Consider the following 15,285-nt stretch of genomic DNA (forward strand, 5'->3'; position numbering starts at 1 on the left):
TCCTTATTCCATAGTCCATCAAATCCTTACCCAAAACTTGAAAACTTCACAACACAAAACTCAACAGAAAATCTCATAAGCTTCGTTAGTATAAGAAAATAAATCACCACTTTTGGTCCTGTTGTGAACTCATTCTTTATTTATATTGGTGTAATATCTACTGCATTCCAACTTATCCATGGTTCATACCCCCACAATACTACCCATAGATTCATCAAAATAAGCAAACAACACATAGAAAACAGAATCTGTCAAAAAACAGAACAGTCTGTAGTAATCTGTAACTCTTGAATACTTCTGTAACTCCAAAAATTCTGAAAAATTAGGAAGACCTAAGCAATTTGTTTATTAATTTTCTTCAAAAAGAATAAAATTAAAATCACTCTTCTGTTAAAAATGAGAATTGTTTTCCTGAGCGCAGAAGTTTCTGTTTTTCAGCAAGATCAAATCAACTATCACGGTAAGCCATCCCAAAGGTCTTACTTGGCACAAACACTAATTAAAACACAAAACCACATCTAACCAGAGGCTAGATGAATTATTTATTGCAAAACAGCAAGGAAAAATATTGGGTTGCCTCCCAACAAGCGCTTTTCTTTAAAGCCTTTTAGCTAGGCATTGAGATTTCAATGATACTCACATGAAAGACAAGAATTGAAGCGCAAGGAGAGCATCATAAAACATGACAAACACATCTAAGACTAACATACTTCCTATGCATAGGCATTTTATAAGCAAACAATTATCAAGGCAAGAAAAAACTAGCATATGCAAGGAAGAAGAAAGAGACGATAGCAATCTCAACATGAAGAGAGGTAATTTAGTAACATGAAAATTTCTACAACCATATTTTCCTCTCTCATAATAATTACATGTAGGATCATAATCAAATTCAACAATATAGCTATCACATAACATACTTCAACACGATCCACATGCATGCGAAGTTGACACTCTTCCAAAATAGTGGGATTAACATTAACTGAAGTCATGACCTCTCCAAACCCACTTTTATCAAATATTTCATAAGACTAAACATTCTCCAAATATGTGGGATCTAAAGTTGACACTCTTCCAAACCCACTTTCAATACTATTTCAAACATTATTATCAATCTCATATTCATCATGGGGCTTAAATAAATTTTCAAGATCATAAGAAGAATCACCCCAATCATGATCATTGCAATAAGTAGTAGACGTAGCAAAATTAGCATCCCCAAGCTTAGGGTTTTGCATATCATTAACACAATTGACATTAATATAATTTATAATAACATCATTGCAATCATGCTTTTCATTCAAGGAGCTATCGTGAATCATTGTATAATTTTCCTCTTTGAACACTTCATCACGATTTTCAGATTCACGAATTTCAAGCAAAATCTCATAAAGATAATCTAGTGCACTCAACTCACTAGCAATTGGTTCATCATAGTTGGTTCTTTTAAAAAGATTAGCAAGTGGATGAGGATCCAAAACAGTAGACTTTTAGCAAGCAAAGATGCAAGCAAATACAAGGCACATGCATGATAACACAAGGATAGCAAGCAAGCAAAAAGGCATACGGAAAGACGAACGGAAAGAGTGCGAAGAAAGGGGCAAATCTTTTCGAAAATCGTTTTAGAAGTGGGGGAGAGGAAAACGAGAGGCGAATGGCGAATAATGTAATGCAAGAGATGAGAGTTTATGATGGGTACTTGGTATGTCTTGACTTAGCATAGATCTCCCCGGCAACGGCGCCAGAAATTCTTCCTGCTACTTCTTGAGCTTGCTTTGGTTTTTCCCTTGAAGAGGAAAGGGTGATGCAGCAAAGTAGAGATAAGTATTTCCCTCAGTTTGAGAACCAAGGTATCAATCCAGTAGGAGACAATGCACAAATCACCGAATAACTGCACAAACAATCAAACAACTTGCACCCAACGCGATAAAGGGGTTGTCAATCCCTTCACGGTTACTTGCAAAAGTGAGATTTGATAGAGATAGATAAACGATAAAGTAAATACTTTTGGTATTTTTGGTTGATATATCAGAAAGTAAAAGATTTCAAAATAGTAGATCGGAAACTTATATGATGGAAAATAGACCCGGGGCCCATAGGTTTCACAAGAGGCTTCTCTCAAGATAGAAAATAATACGATGGGTGAACAAATTACTGCCGAGCAATTGATAGAAAAGTGCAAAGTTATGACGATATCTAAGGCAATGATCATGAATATAGGCATCACATCTGTGTCAAGTAGACCGAAATGATTCTGCATCTACTACTATTACTCCACACATCGCCCGCTATCCAACATGCATCTAGAGTATTAAGTTCATAAAGAACAGAGTAATGCATTAAGTAAGATGACATGATGTAGAGGAATTAACTCAAGCAATATGACGAAAACCCTATCTTTTTATCCTCGATGGCAACAATACAGTACGTGCCTTGCTGCCCCTACTGTCACTGGGAAAGGACAACACAAGATTGAACCCAAAGCTAAGCACTTCTCCCCTTGCAAGAAAAACCAATCTAGTTGGCCAAACCAAACCGATAGTTCGAAGAGAATTATAAAGATATCAAATCATCCATAAAAGAATTCAGAGAAGATTCAAATAATATTCATAGATAAGCTGATCATAAATCCACAATTCATCGGATCTCGGCAAACACACCGCAAAAAAGTATTACATTGAATAGATCTCCAAGAACATCGAGGATAACATGGTATTGAGAATCAAGGAGAGAGAAAAAGCCATTTAGCTACTAGCTATGGACCCGTAGGTCTGTGGTAAACTACTCACGCTTCATCAGAAGGGCAACATAGTTGATGTAGAAGCCCTCCATGATCGAATCCCCCTCCGGCAGGGTGCTGGAAAAGGTCCCTAGATGGGATCTCACGGGTACAGAAGGTTGCGGCAGTGGAAAAGTGTTTTCGTGGATGCCTCTGGTGGTTTGGGGATATTTGGGAATATATAGATGAAAGAATTAGGTCAGGAGGGTCATAGGGGGCCCACAAGGGTGGGGGCGCGCCCTCCGTCCTTGTGGCCGCCTCGTGGCTCCTTCGAATTCATCTCCAAGTCTCCCTGTTGTTTTCTGGTCCAAGAAAAATCATCGCGAAGTTTTCATTCCGTTAGGACTGTGTGGGATGTACATACGAACGGAAACGTTTTTCCTGGATTGACTGTGTGGGATGTACATAAGAACGAAAACGTATTCCTTGGATTGACTGTGTGTGATATACATACGAACGGAAATATTTTTCTCGGATTCACCGTGTGGGATGTACATACGAACGGAAACGATTGGGTTTCGATGCCTTGCCCGATCGCACACAAACTCATTTTACCCCATCCTGTGTGCCAGGAGGGCCTATCTCCGACGGTTTCTGGGTCGTGTGGGAAGGACCCCCCTATCGCCCACACCCACTTGGCGACGGTTCCAAATGCCGCCGCGGAAAGGGGTTAAAAACCGTGTGTATAGCACCTCCCTGTACCAGTGGTATGTTGTCTCTCCTCTAGTGGTGTTATGTGAACGTCGACTACATGACACTTCACCATTGTTTGGGCCTAGGGAAGGCATTGGGAAGTAATAAGTAGATGATGAGTTGCTAGAGTGACAGAAGCTTAAACCCTAGTTTATGTGTTGCTTCGTAAGGGGTTGATTTGGATCCATATGTTTCATGCTATGGTTAGATTTATCTTAATTCTTCTTTCGTAGTTGCGGATGCTTGCAAGAGGGGTTAATCATAAGTGGGAGGCTTGTCCAAGTCAGGACAGCACCCAAGCACCGGTCCACCCATATATCAAATTATCAAAGTAACGAACGCGAATCATATGAGCATGATGAAAACTAGCTTGACAGTAATTCCCATGTGTCCTCGGGAGCGATTTGCTTTATATAAGAGTTCGTCCAGGCTTGTCCTTTGCTACAAAAAGGATTGGGCCACCTTGCTGCACCTTAGTTACTTTTGTTACTTGCTACCCGTCACGAATTCTCTTATCACACAACTATCTGTTACCAATAATTTCAGTGCTTGCAGAGAATACCTTGCTGAAAAACACTTGTCATTTCCTTCTGCTCCTCGTTGGGTTTGACACTCTTACTTATCGAAAGGACTACGATAGATCCCCTATACTTGTGGGTCATCATGGGCGAAGAAAACTCATGTGTGAATAAGCCTGGCAACGGGAAGAATCATATCATAAAGCGGTGGTGCAAGGAGCCAAGGATGGATTCCTGGCTTGTCTCAGGCTGGCCTTATGGGTTTGAATGATGCACTTATGAATATGCAAACTGCAAGTTTGGTGACGTGAAGCGAACGATTAAGAAGGTTCGAAGAGAGTTTGAACATGAATGGGCGAACTTGTTTGTACAGTGGGATCTCTAGGCGTGAATGAGAGTTCTCACAATAGCGTTCCCGTTGAAAAAAATTCAATGCAATTGATTGATGAATTGGTTTGCTTCGCTGGGCTTAAGCTATCATGCCGTGTAGATGGATGGCATCTCCCTATTCCAACATCCCCGGATATGATTAATGCATGGAAGCTAAGGAATTTGGTCATTCTTCAGCCCAAGATGCAAGGATTTGGACTCCATCCGAACATGGCAGTTGGACTCTTATAATAGGCTTGGCTTTGGAAAACAGGCTTATCTTGGGCAAAAAAATGCCTGCAATTTAATAGAATGCATTGAAGGGCGGTTCTAGAAAAGAGCAAAATAAGATTGTTTCGGTAAGATGGAGGTCCAGAGGCGGCAAGGAGCTTTACTCGCGACCGCTAGGAGTTGTTGAGGGAAGGCGATGCTGATTTTTCCCCAAGGGTTAGCCTATAATTTCATTTTTCTAAGAAAATTCTTATAAAAGCCACTTTTATTTAATATACGAACTTTGGGCCTTTTCCGGGAAAAGAAAAGATCCCATGAGATGAACAGTCCCACGCGATCTACCTTAATCATCCACATGCCCCCCGCCGTTTTCCGGTACGTGCGCACGTTGCTGCAACGCGACAAGCCAGTCAAACGCTTCCCCATTTTCTTAAACGCTTGGTTGCGTGTGGCTCCGATCTGCCGTTTTGACATACTGCACTAATCTTCTTGAGGTACTGCCACGAACAACGACACGCTGTCCTTTTCCGATCAAGTAAAGTAAACCAGCAACGTTGTTCCTTGTTCGGATCGCGACCGGGCTATGGACAGACGTATCGCACCAATCATTCGATGCGATTCACACACACTTGGCGAACTGACGAACGGGCCCTGCTGCACCATGGTCCACTCGTTCACCCAGGACAAACAAAACACCTGAAGGCGGACTCTCCACTACGGTTGGCTGTTGAACGCTACACTGCATGCAGCACAGTGGCTTGCTGGATGGATTTCCGGTCAGTGGCCTTGAATGGCTACTGACTGGTGATAGCAGGATCGCGGCCGAGCATCACAGCCCAGATCCGGCCTCCATTTCGACCAGCAAGATCAGGTGCATGTGTATGTGGATAGAGCTGGGTGTGGGGCACTTCTATTCCAGGCGAATACAATCGGACAACAGGCTGTGTTGACGCTGAAATCAGACGCAGCTATTCCCACAAAAAAGGAAAAGAAATAGACAGAACTAGTTTTTTCTTTTCTTTTCTCAGGATTTTTTCCTTCCTGATAAGTTTTCTGAGGTGTTCTTGGACGGTTTACAAGCAGGGTTGGGGATGAGGATTGGCCAGCGCCTTGTGCCAGGCAAAAAGAAATAAAATGATTGATTGGCCAGCACCAGTATGGAGGAACAGATCCGCATCTACTCTACCTGCACCTCCCTGTCCAGGCCCTGCCTGGAACTTGTGTTTTGGTTACATGTACCCAGAAACACACACCCATGGTCCAAAGATTGTGTGGTTGTGTCACACCCCTGTGCTGTTTTTTTTCTGGGCAGAACTTGTATTAGGCACTGAGAGCAACTTCAACGTGCCGACCCGTTTTGTCTGCACGTATCCGTTTGGGTCAAAACGGACACAAGAGTCGGCCTAATGCGCCGACCCAAACGGACGCACGTCCGCTTTTTATCCGCCCCGTCGACCCATTCCCGGCCCAAATTTAGGTCTCATTTGCATCGGGGCGGAAACGAAACGGACGCGTGCGACGCCCGCCTACTCCTCCTCTGGCCTGCTAGTCGGTGGCACAGCCACCACCCTTTGCCCCCCCATCCAAAAAACTCCCAGCCGCTTGACAAGGACGACGCGCCAACCCTCGACGCCGCCGCCGGCCTCGCCTCCCCCGCCTCCTTCGGCCTCACCCCCCCTTCTTCTTCGGCCCCACCTCTGCCAAAGCCAAGCCCTGCGCACCCCGCAAGACTACGGTGCCGCCCAAGAAGAAGCAGTTGACGCCGGAGGAGCGGGTCGTGCAGTCGGCCAAGAGGAAGGGCCGGATGCACGCTCAGGACGCGAAGCTCGAAGCCGCGGCCGCCGCCGTAGAGCAGGAGGAAACCAATGCCCGAGCCGCCACGACAACGAGGGAGGCCATGCTGTACCTAGGGCTAAACCCTGACCATCATCGGCTCGTCAGCGCCGCCGTGGCCACTCCCATTCTTTCCGGCTAGGGCAGCAGCTAGACCCATATCTTTTGATGGGATCACTATGGGCTCGTCGGCATTTCCTCGGGTGGTACTGCCAGAGTCACCACGCGCGTCTGCCACGCAACCGATTCCCGACCTCCATGTCTTTCCACGGGCCACCCGCTTCTCCGAGGAATGCTCGTCAGAGGTGGGCATGGTGGCGCCGTCCACGCCCGCGGCCATGCCTATCGACCTCAACGCCACACCGGAGGTCGGTGGACCATCCTCCGGAGGGGCGAGGAAACGCCCGCGGGATATGCCAGCCGACAAGCTTCCCGACGCCCGCAACCTGTTTGATAGAATGCCGACCACCGGTGACGATGAGACGGCCAACCGTTTCATCATCTAGAACATCATCTTCGAAGGCGGTGCGGGAGCCGCTGCCTCCGCACGCGGTGCGGGCACAACTGCCTTCGAACCCGATGAGACCCAAAGCCAAGACGGTCGAGTGCCCTTCATGCCCACCACCTTTGATCAAGCTGGCATGGACGATCCTTATTGCAAGACCAGGTTGGCATGGGCAGCACCTTCCTGCTCGACCACGAATTCCCGGAGGACTACGGCCTTGAGGAAGAGGATAAAGTGGACATCGACGGGGAGCCTTTGTTCGAGGACGAGCTCGCCAACCAAGCCGGCGCAAACACTAAGCGCAAAAGCTAGCAAACGAAGATGGAGATCATGAAGGTGTACTTGAGCACGGTGTCACCGAGGAAGAGGTCATGGTTTGAGAAGATGCAGGCCGACATGCTCAAGTTCGATGACGAGTGATCTATGGCGGAGAGCGCCCTCCTTTTTTTGTAGGCCGGCAAGTGTGCTCGCATGACCACGGCCGAGATGGTGTGGTTGACCTCCCACCCCTTTTTGTGTGTTGGCATGTGTGTCGGTCGCTGGCAAGTTCTTCAACATGAACTGTGTGGTGGTTTTTTTGGAGGCTGGCATGACACCGACATGAACTCTGGGCGATGGCATAGCTGCTGACATGATCTATGGCTGTCGGATTCAGGGTTCCGCAGACCCTTGAGAGGTTCGAACTCTCGGGTGCGTGCGAAAAACTCTCCCTCCCCAGTCTGTCTGCTCAACGATTCCAAGGCCTAGCTCGACGAACCCAAGAGACACAACAGTTTACCCTGGTTCGGGCCACCTTGCGGTGTAATACCCTACTCCAGCTTTTTGGTGGATTGCCTCGAAGGGCTGAGGATGAATTAGTACATTGGTTGAACGACCTCAGGAGGTGAGGTGTTCTTGCGCTCGGTGAGCTAGTTAACTGGTCCAGGTGAAATGGACCCGATCCCCTCTATGGTGGTGGCTGAGTCCTATTTCTAGTGGCCTTGGTCCTCTTCCCAAATGTAGGCGGGAAGGGATCCCACCACGGCCAAATTCGAAGGGGGACAACTAGTACAAGTTATCCTGACAAAAGTAGTCTTCGCCTGCAAAATCCTCTGGTGGTGACGCTGCGGTGGGCTCCGCGATGACCTCCCTCCTGCCGTCCGCAGTCTTGGTCTTGTTGCACCGATATGGGAACCTTTGCTTGATTCCTCGGGACCCCGCGTTTGTGCTTGCCTCCATAGCACCAAAGAGGAAACTGGTACAATGTGCCCGCTGGCGCCTACCTGGCCTTGGTCGTCATGTCTCACGTCATGTGAACCTCGCGAGGTGCAGCTTGCATTGATATCTCCGCTCCTCGGGAGCCAGCCTGGGGAGGCCTCCCCTCGTGGAGGTCTTGGTGTCGTCCGCCTCGCGAGGCTTGCCCCTCGCGAGGGTCTTGAGTTGTTGCTGTTGAAACTGGGCCGTACCAGGCCGTCGATAGAGCCACGCCGTGAGCCGCAGGCAGGCAAGTCTGAGCACCACCAGTCCCAGGACGCCGACAGTAGCCCCCGGGCCCAAGGCACGCTCGAACAGTGCTTCTTCTCGTGGCGGAAGCCGCCAAGGGTGAGGCACCCCCTGTGACGAGGGGAGGCGACCCATGATTGACCGGCCCGCTCGGCCGAGCTTCCACTTGGCGGAGGTGCTCCCGGAGTTCATCGTGTGGTCGGAGAGGCCGGCCGGCACCTGGCTCCAGCTTTCGTGCTTCTTTGCCGGTGAGCTGCCGGCCGCGGGGCCTGACGGCCTCTGGCTGCAGGCTGATGGCTGCTGCAGTAAGGCCTCGTGGGCCGCGGTCAAAATCTCCACCGCGGGCAACGTGGCCCTGACCCGCGGCTGGCAGACATTTGCCCGCGCGCGTGGCCTGAGCGGGAGGTGCACCCTCCACTCCAAGTACGACGGCGTTGCGACCCTCTACGTGAGGGTGTTTGGGGAAGACGGCCGCCGCGCAGGGTGCTGCCCCGAAGACAGCGCTGGCGACGACGAGCTTGGCCTTGACGACAGCCGTGGTGACGCTGAGGGTGAGCTTGCCCTTGGCGATGGTCGTGGCTCGTTCAGCAGCGGCAGCTCTTCCTCCGGCGAGAGCTCAAGCAGCGGCAGTTACGACCAGCCGCCATGTCGCCGGACTCGCTTCGAGGGAGGTGGCGGGTCTTCTCGTCGCCATGCCTCGGTTAAGCGGGAGGAGGGCTCAGGCTAAGCTCGTAGGGCCTCCGGAGCCAGGCCTCGGGAGCTGCTGCGATCGCGTGGGCCGCTTCTATTTAACCTTTCCTTTTTCCTGCATTTTGAAAAAAGTAGAGGGCCCTGCTGGGGCGTGTAATGAACCGTGGTACTTATACCACTATGCTATGTTTATTGTTCTTGTGTTATGCTATGTTGTTCGAGCTCCGCGTAGAGGCAGAGGGATAACTTAGCTTGATACACTCGGGGTAGTTTCCCGCCTCGCGAGGGCCCGCCTTTTGGCATCTGGTGAGGCCTCTTTGCTTCTGACTTGGGAGCCACTGGCCTCGGGAGGCATCATAAAGCTGCAGGATTTGTTAGAAAATCTATTGGGTGCCTTGTTCTTCCTTGCGCGAGCCCTCAGGCATGGGCTAATCATGGCTTAGTGCACCACGTCGCGGTACCTGGTGGGCAAGGACTTATGAGGGTGCGCAAAACACGAGCTCATTCGAGGGCGCCTCATGAAGATCAAGGAAGCCGAAGCACTGGGGCGACGGGGCTTTGACAAGGTGTTTTTGCGGCGTGGGCTAGCCCAGTGCACGCACACACCTGCCTAGCCCCCGCGCGAGGCGCATGAGGGAGAGCGACGGGCAACTGTCGTTCTCCCTGACGCAAGACAAAGAAGCAAGCGAAGTAAAGGGAGAAAACCCAAATAAGCAATCGAGAAACGCTAGAGCTCCAAATTCCATTAAAAGGTTGCAAACCAGCTATGGAGAGCAAATGAACAGCCGCGTCCGGCACCTAGTCTAGTCTTCTCACCAGCGCGGAGCTAAGTGCTACCACTAGGACGTGGGAGGGAGCCCCTGAGGCTGGAGGGCGGCACTCTGGAGACTCCGGGTTGTGTACAGCCTCACTCATTATTACATGAGAGTGTCACGAGCGGAGACCATCACAGGCACTGGGCCTTGCTTCATGGGTAGAACTTCCGGAGGTGCTGGATGTTCCAGGCGTTTTGGATGGGGATCCCGTCCTGTGTCTCCAGGCACGCGGCGCCGGGCCTGGAGACGCGGGCAATCCTAAACGGGCCCTCCCACATGGGAGAGAGCTTATGCAACCCGTCCCTGGAGAGCACCCGCCTCAGGATGAGATCGCCCACCTCGAGGGTCCTGGAGCGGATGCTGCGGCAGTGGTACCGCCGTAGCGCCTGCTGGTACCTTGCCGCCCGGAGCGAGGCTTGACGGCGGCGTTCCTCCCCCAGCACGAGATCCATCCCCCACATGGCGTCCTGGCGTGCCTCCTAAAACGCCAAGACCTGCGCGGAGCGATGCTTGACCTCGTGTGGGAGAACCACTTCGGCTCTGTAGACGAGGAAGAATGGAGTCTCGCCCGTTGGCTTGGTGGCGGTGGTGCAGATGGACCACATCACGGACTGGAGCTCGTCGAGCCAGCCCCTGCCGCAAGCCTCGAGCTTCTTCTTGAAGGTTCTTGTTTTGAGGCCTCTCAGGACCTCCGCGTTGGCGCGCTCAGCTTGGCCGTTACTCCTGAGGTGCGCCACTGAGGCGTAGCATATCTGCGTTCCAAGGTTAGCACAATACGTTTTGAAGAGGTTGCTAGTGAACTGTGAGCCATTGTCGGTGATGATACGATTAGGGACCCCGAAGCAGCTCACGAGGCTCTTGATGAACTTGACTGCCGAGCCGGCTGGGATGGTGCGGACAACTTCCACTTCCGCCCACTTGGTGAATTTGTCGATGGCGACGTAGAGGTAGCGGTAGCCCCCATGCGCCCGTGGGAATGGTCCCAATATGTCCAGCCCCCAGACCGCGAACGCCCATGTGAGCGGAATGGTTTGGAGGCCTTGAGCAGGCTGGTGAATCTGCTTGGAGTGGAACTGGCAGGCTTCGTAGGACATGACCAGCTCGGCCGCGTTGTTGAGTGCCGTGGGCCAGTAGAACCCGTTGCGGAATGCCTTTCTCACGAGTGTGCGTGATGAAGAGTGGTGCCCGCAGTCCCCGCCATGTATGTCTGCCAGCAGGTCGCGCCCTTGCTCCCTGGAAATGCATCGTAGGGAGATGTCATTTGGACGCCTCCTATATAGCTCACCGTCCCACCCGCTCTGCGTCTTCCTCCTTCTCCGGCAGGGTTCCTTGAAGCAGGTACGCCTAGAACTCTTCGGTCCAGCATCCCTCTTGAGGCTTGAGTGCAAGGAGCAGGCGCACTCCTGAAGTCGGACCACAGGCGGGGGCTCCCGAGGTGGGTGTTGGGGGAAGCTCCTCCTGAGGCAGCGTTGCCTCCGCGGCAGGCGGAGCTGCTGAAGGCTTGAAGAGCCGCTCCTCGAAGACTCCGGGCTCTTGGGGCAGGCGCCTGGACGCCCTTTTGGCGATATCGTCGGCTTCCTTGTTCGTGTCGCGAGGCACATGCCGCAGTTCCAGGCCCAAGAATTGTTTCTCAATTTTGTGTACCTCCGCAAGGTATGCCTCCATGTGCTTGTCCTTCGGCTCGTATACTTTATTGGAGAAGTTGACGAGGAGCTGGGAGTCGCCCTTGATGGTGAGGCGCTTCATTCCCAAGGCTGCCGCAGCCTTGAGACTGGCGATCAAACCTTTATACTCCGCGATGTTATTGGAGACCTTCTCGCCCTGCTGGAAGAAGAGCTGCACGGCGTAGTAGAGCTTTTCCTGGGTGGGCGAGATGAGCACGGCTCCAGCCCCCGCGCCCTGTCGCGCGAATGCGCCGTCAAAGTACATGACCCAGCCGTCCGGCGCCTCGCTTCCTGGCGAGAGTAGGCGGTCCTCGCCTGCTTCAGGGCTGGGGATGTCGGTCCATTCCGCCAAAAAGTCGGCGAGCGCCACGCCCTTGATGACCCTGGTGGTGCTGAACTCCAGCTGGAACACCTGCAACTCAATGTTCCATTCGGCGAATCTCCTCACAGCATTGGGGCTCCGGAGCACCCTCTCCAGTGGGTAAGCCGAGACGACTTTGATGCGGTGGCCTTGGAAGTAGTGGTGCAACTTGCGGGAGGCGACAAGGAGCGCGAGCAGGAGCTTTTGCGGCATGGGGTAGGAGCGCTGATGAAGTACACCGGGTGTTCGACGAGGGTAGGAGCGCTGGTGAGGTCTTGTGCCTCCTGAGGCTGGGGGTCCTTAGGAGCTTGGCTGCTTGCAAGGATGGTTGGGATCTCAGGAGCGCCGTCCTGAGGGGCCTGGTGATCTGCTGATGCCGCCAGGGCCTCAGGTGCGCCGTCCTGAGGTTGTGTTGTCTTGTCCTGGCGCGCGGTGCTGCCCGTCGGGCCCTTGGCCTGGTGCTCCTCCCGGACCGCCACCAGCGCGGCGCTGGCAAAGTGTGGCGTGGCGGCCAGGTAAAGTACCAAGGGCTTAAGAGGTCGTGGCGCCACCATCACCGGTGGACTGGTGAGGTACCTCTTGAGGTTTTGAAACGCTGTGTTGGCCTCTGGGGTCCACTCGAATGGCCCCTTCTTCTTCATCAGCTTGAAGAACGGGAGGGAGCGCTCCCCCAGCTTGGAGATGAAGCGCCCTAGCGAGGTCACGCAGCCTGCCAGCTTCTGCATCTCCTTGAGAGTCTGTGGCGGGCTCATCCTTTCTATGGCGTTGACCTTCTCTGGGTTCGCCTCGATTCCCTTGTGTGACACCAGGAACCCCAGCAGCTTGCCGGAGGGAACGCTGATACGTCTCCAATGTATCTACTTTTTCTCACGCTTTTCCTCTTGTTTTGGACTCTAATTTGCATGATTTGAATGAAACTAACCCCGGACTAGTGTTGTTTTCAGCAGAACTACCATGGTGTTGTTTTTATGTAGAAGTAAAAGTTCTCGGAATAAAACGAAACTTTGTGAGGATTTTTATGGAATAAAAGAGAATTTCTGGAGCCAAGACCCACCGATGAGGGGGCCCTGGGTGGCCACAACCCACCAGGGCGTGCCCCCTCTCCTGGCACGCCCAGGTGGGTTGTACCCACCTGGTGGCCCCGCAGACGATCCCCCTGATACTATAAAATCACATATTTCCAGAAAAAAATCGGGGAGAAAGAATTATCGCGTTCCACAAGACGGAGCCGCCGCCAAGCCCTGTTCTTCCTCGGGAGGGAAAATCTGGAGTCCGTTTGGGGCTCCGAAGAGGGGGAACTTTGTTCTTCGTCATCACCAACCCATATCCATTGCCAGTTCCATGATGCTCCCAACCGGGAGTGAGTAATTCCTTCATAGGCTCGCTGGTCGGTGAGGAGTTGGATGAGATTCATCATGTAATCGAGTTAGTTTTATTAGGGCTTGATCCCTAGTATCCACTATGTTCCTAGACTGATGTTGCTATGACTTTGCTATGCTTAATGCTTGTCACTTTGGGCCCGAGTGCCATGAACTCAGATCTGAACCGGTTATGAATTCATCATTATATCCATGTTTTAGATCCAATCTTGCAAGTTATAGTCACCTACTACATGTTATGATCCGCCAACCCCGGAGTGACAACAACCGGGCCCACTCCCGGTGATGAGCGTAGTTTGAGGAGTTCTTGTATTCACTATGTGTTAATGCTTTGTTCCGGTTCTCTATTAAAAGAAGGCCTTAATATCACTTAGTTTCCAATATGGACACCGCTGCCACGGGAGGGTAGGACAAAAGATGTCATGCAAGTTCTTTTAATAAAGCACGTATGACTATTTACGGAATACATGCCTACATTATATCGATGAACTGGAGCTAGTGCCGTATCGCCCTACGTTATAACTGTCACATGATGAATATCATCCAACAAGTCACCGATCCAATGCCTACAAATTTATCTTATATTGTTTCTGCTAAGTTACTGTTGCTATCATCACTGTTACACTTGCTACAAAATTACTGCTATCACTGTTACTGTTACCATTGCCACTGTTACTATTATCAAAACTATCAAACTACTTTGCTATTGATCACTTTGCTGCAGATAATTAATCTTTAGGTGTGGTTGAATTGACAACTCAGCTGCTAATACCTTCAACTATTCTTTGGCTCCCCTTCACTACAAAAAAAATACACTTCTGTGATGATACGTGTTTGTCACAGTAGGTCGCGTTTTTTGTCATGCATGTACATCCATGACGATTTTATGACAGAATCAAGATAGTCATACCTGTGCTGTCGCAGAAGTGTTCCATGACATTACCAAAATTATCATCACGGAAGTGTCCAGTTTCATGACGATAAATCGCGCGTCACAGAAGTACTTTCGTCAAGGGTGACCGACACGTGGCATCCACCGTAACGGAACGCCGTTAAGCTACCGGGTCGGGTTTTGGATCCGATAACCCGTTAACAGCCCCGACCAATGGGAAATTTCCATGTTTAAAATTCTTATTGGCCGGACGAAACACGTGTCAGCTCGTCAGTGGGTCAGATAGGCGCTTATGATATGTCGACACGTGCCACGGCCCACCACTGGCCCATTTAGCTTACAAAGCCAGCCCGTTTGACTTGGTCAAAAGTTAACGGGTTGGCCCATGAAAACCCTGTTAACGGTCTCTTCGCAAATAGCCCATTTTACGGCCCGTTAACTCATGGCCCGTTAGGCCCTAAAGGAAATCGGCCCAACAACGTCATGTGGGCCGTCGAATATAATACCAACCCATTTCACTTTCAGCCCATGTATGGCCCACGACGTCTTTCGGCCCATATGAGGCCTTCGTATCTTTCGGCCCTTTACAGGCCCACGGTGACTCTAGCCCATAATGAACAGTAATTTTCTTTATACCCGTTAACGGCCCGTGATTTACATGGGCCGTTTCCAGCCCGTGTTAGCTTTTGGCCTATTGACGACCCATACGTTCTTGGGCTCCTTTCTGGCCCTCGATTACTTCCGGCCCGTTACTGGCCTGTTCCCCTAATGGGCCAAATTCGACCCATGGCAAGAGTCGGCCCGTTCCTGGCCTGTTCCCCTAATGGGCCAAATTTGGCCCATGGCAAGAGTCGGCCCATTACTGGCCTGTTACCCTAATGGGCCAAATTCGGCCCATGGCAAGAGTCGGCCCGTTTCTGGCCTGGTAACCCGTTGCGCCATTTCTAGCCCATCCTATATTCTGGCCCATTAACGACCCGTTAGCCTATGACAGAATTAAGCCTTTGCTGTCCTACGGCCTGTTACCGTGCTGGGCCGATACCAATTACGCCCGATTACGGCCCATGTAGACCC

The sequence above is a fragment of the Aegilops tauschii genome, chromosome 3 (assembly GCF_002575655.3).
Source record: "Aegilops tauschii subsp. strangulata cultivar AL8/78 chromosome 3, Aet v6.0, whole genome shotgun sequence".
In the NCBI taxonomy this organism is placed as follows: Eukaryota; Viridiplantae; Streptophyta; class Magnoliopsida; order Poales; family Poaceae; genus Aegilops; species Aegilops tauschii.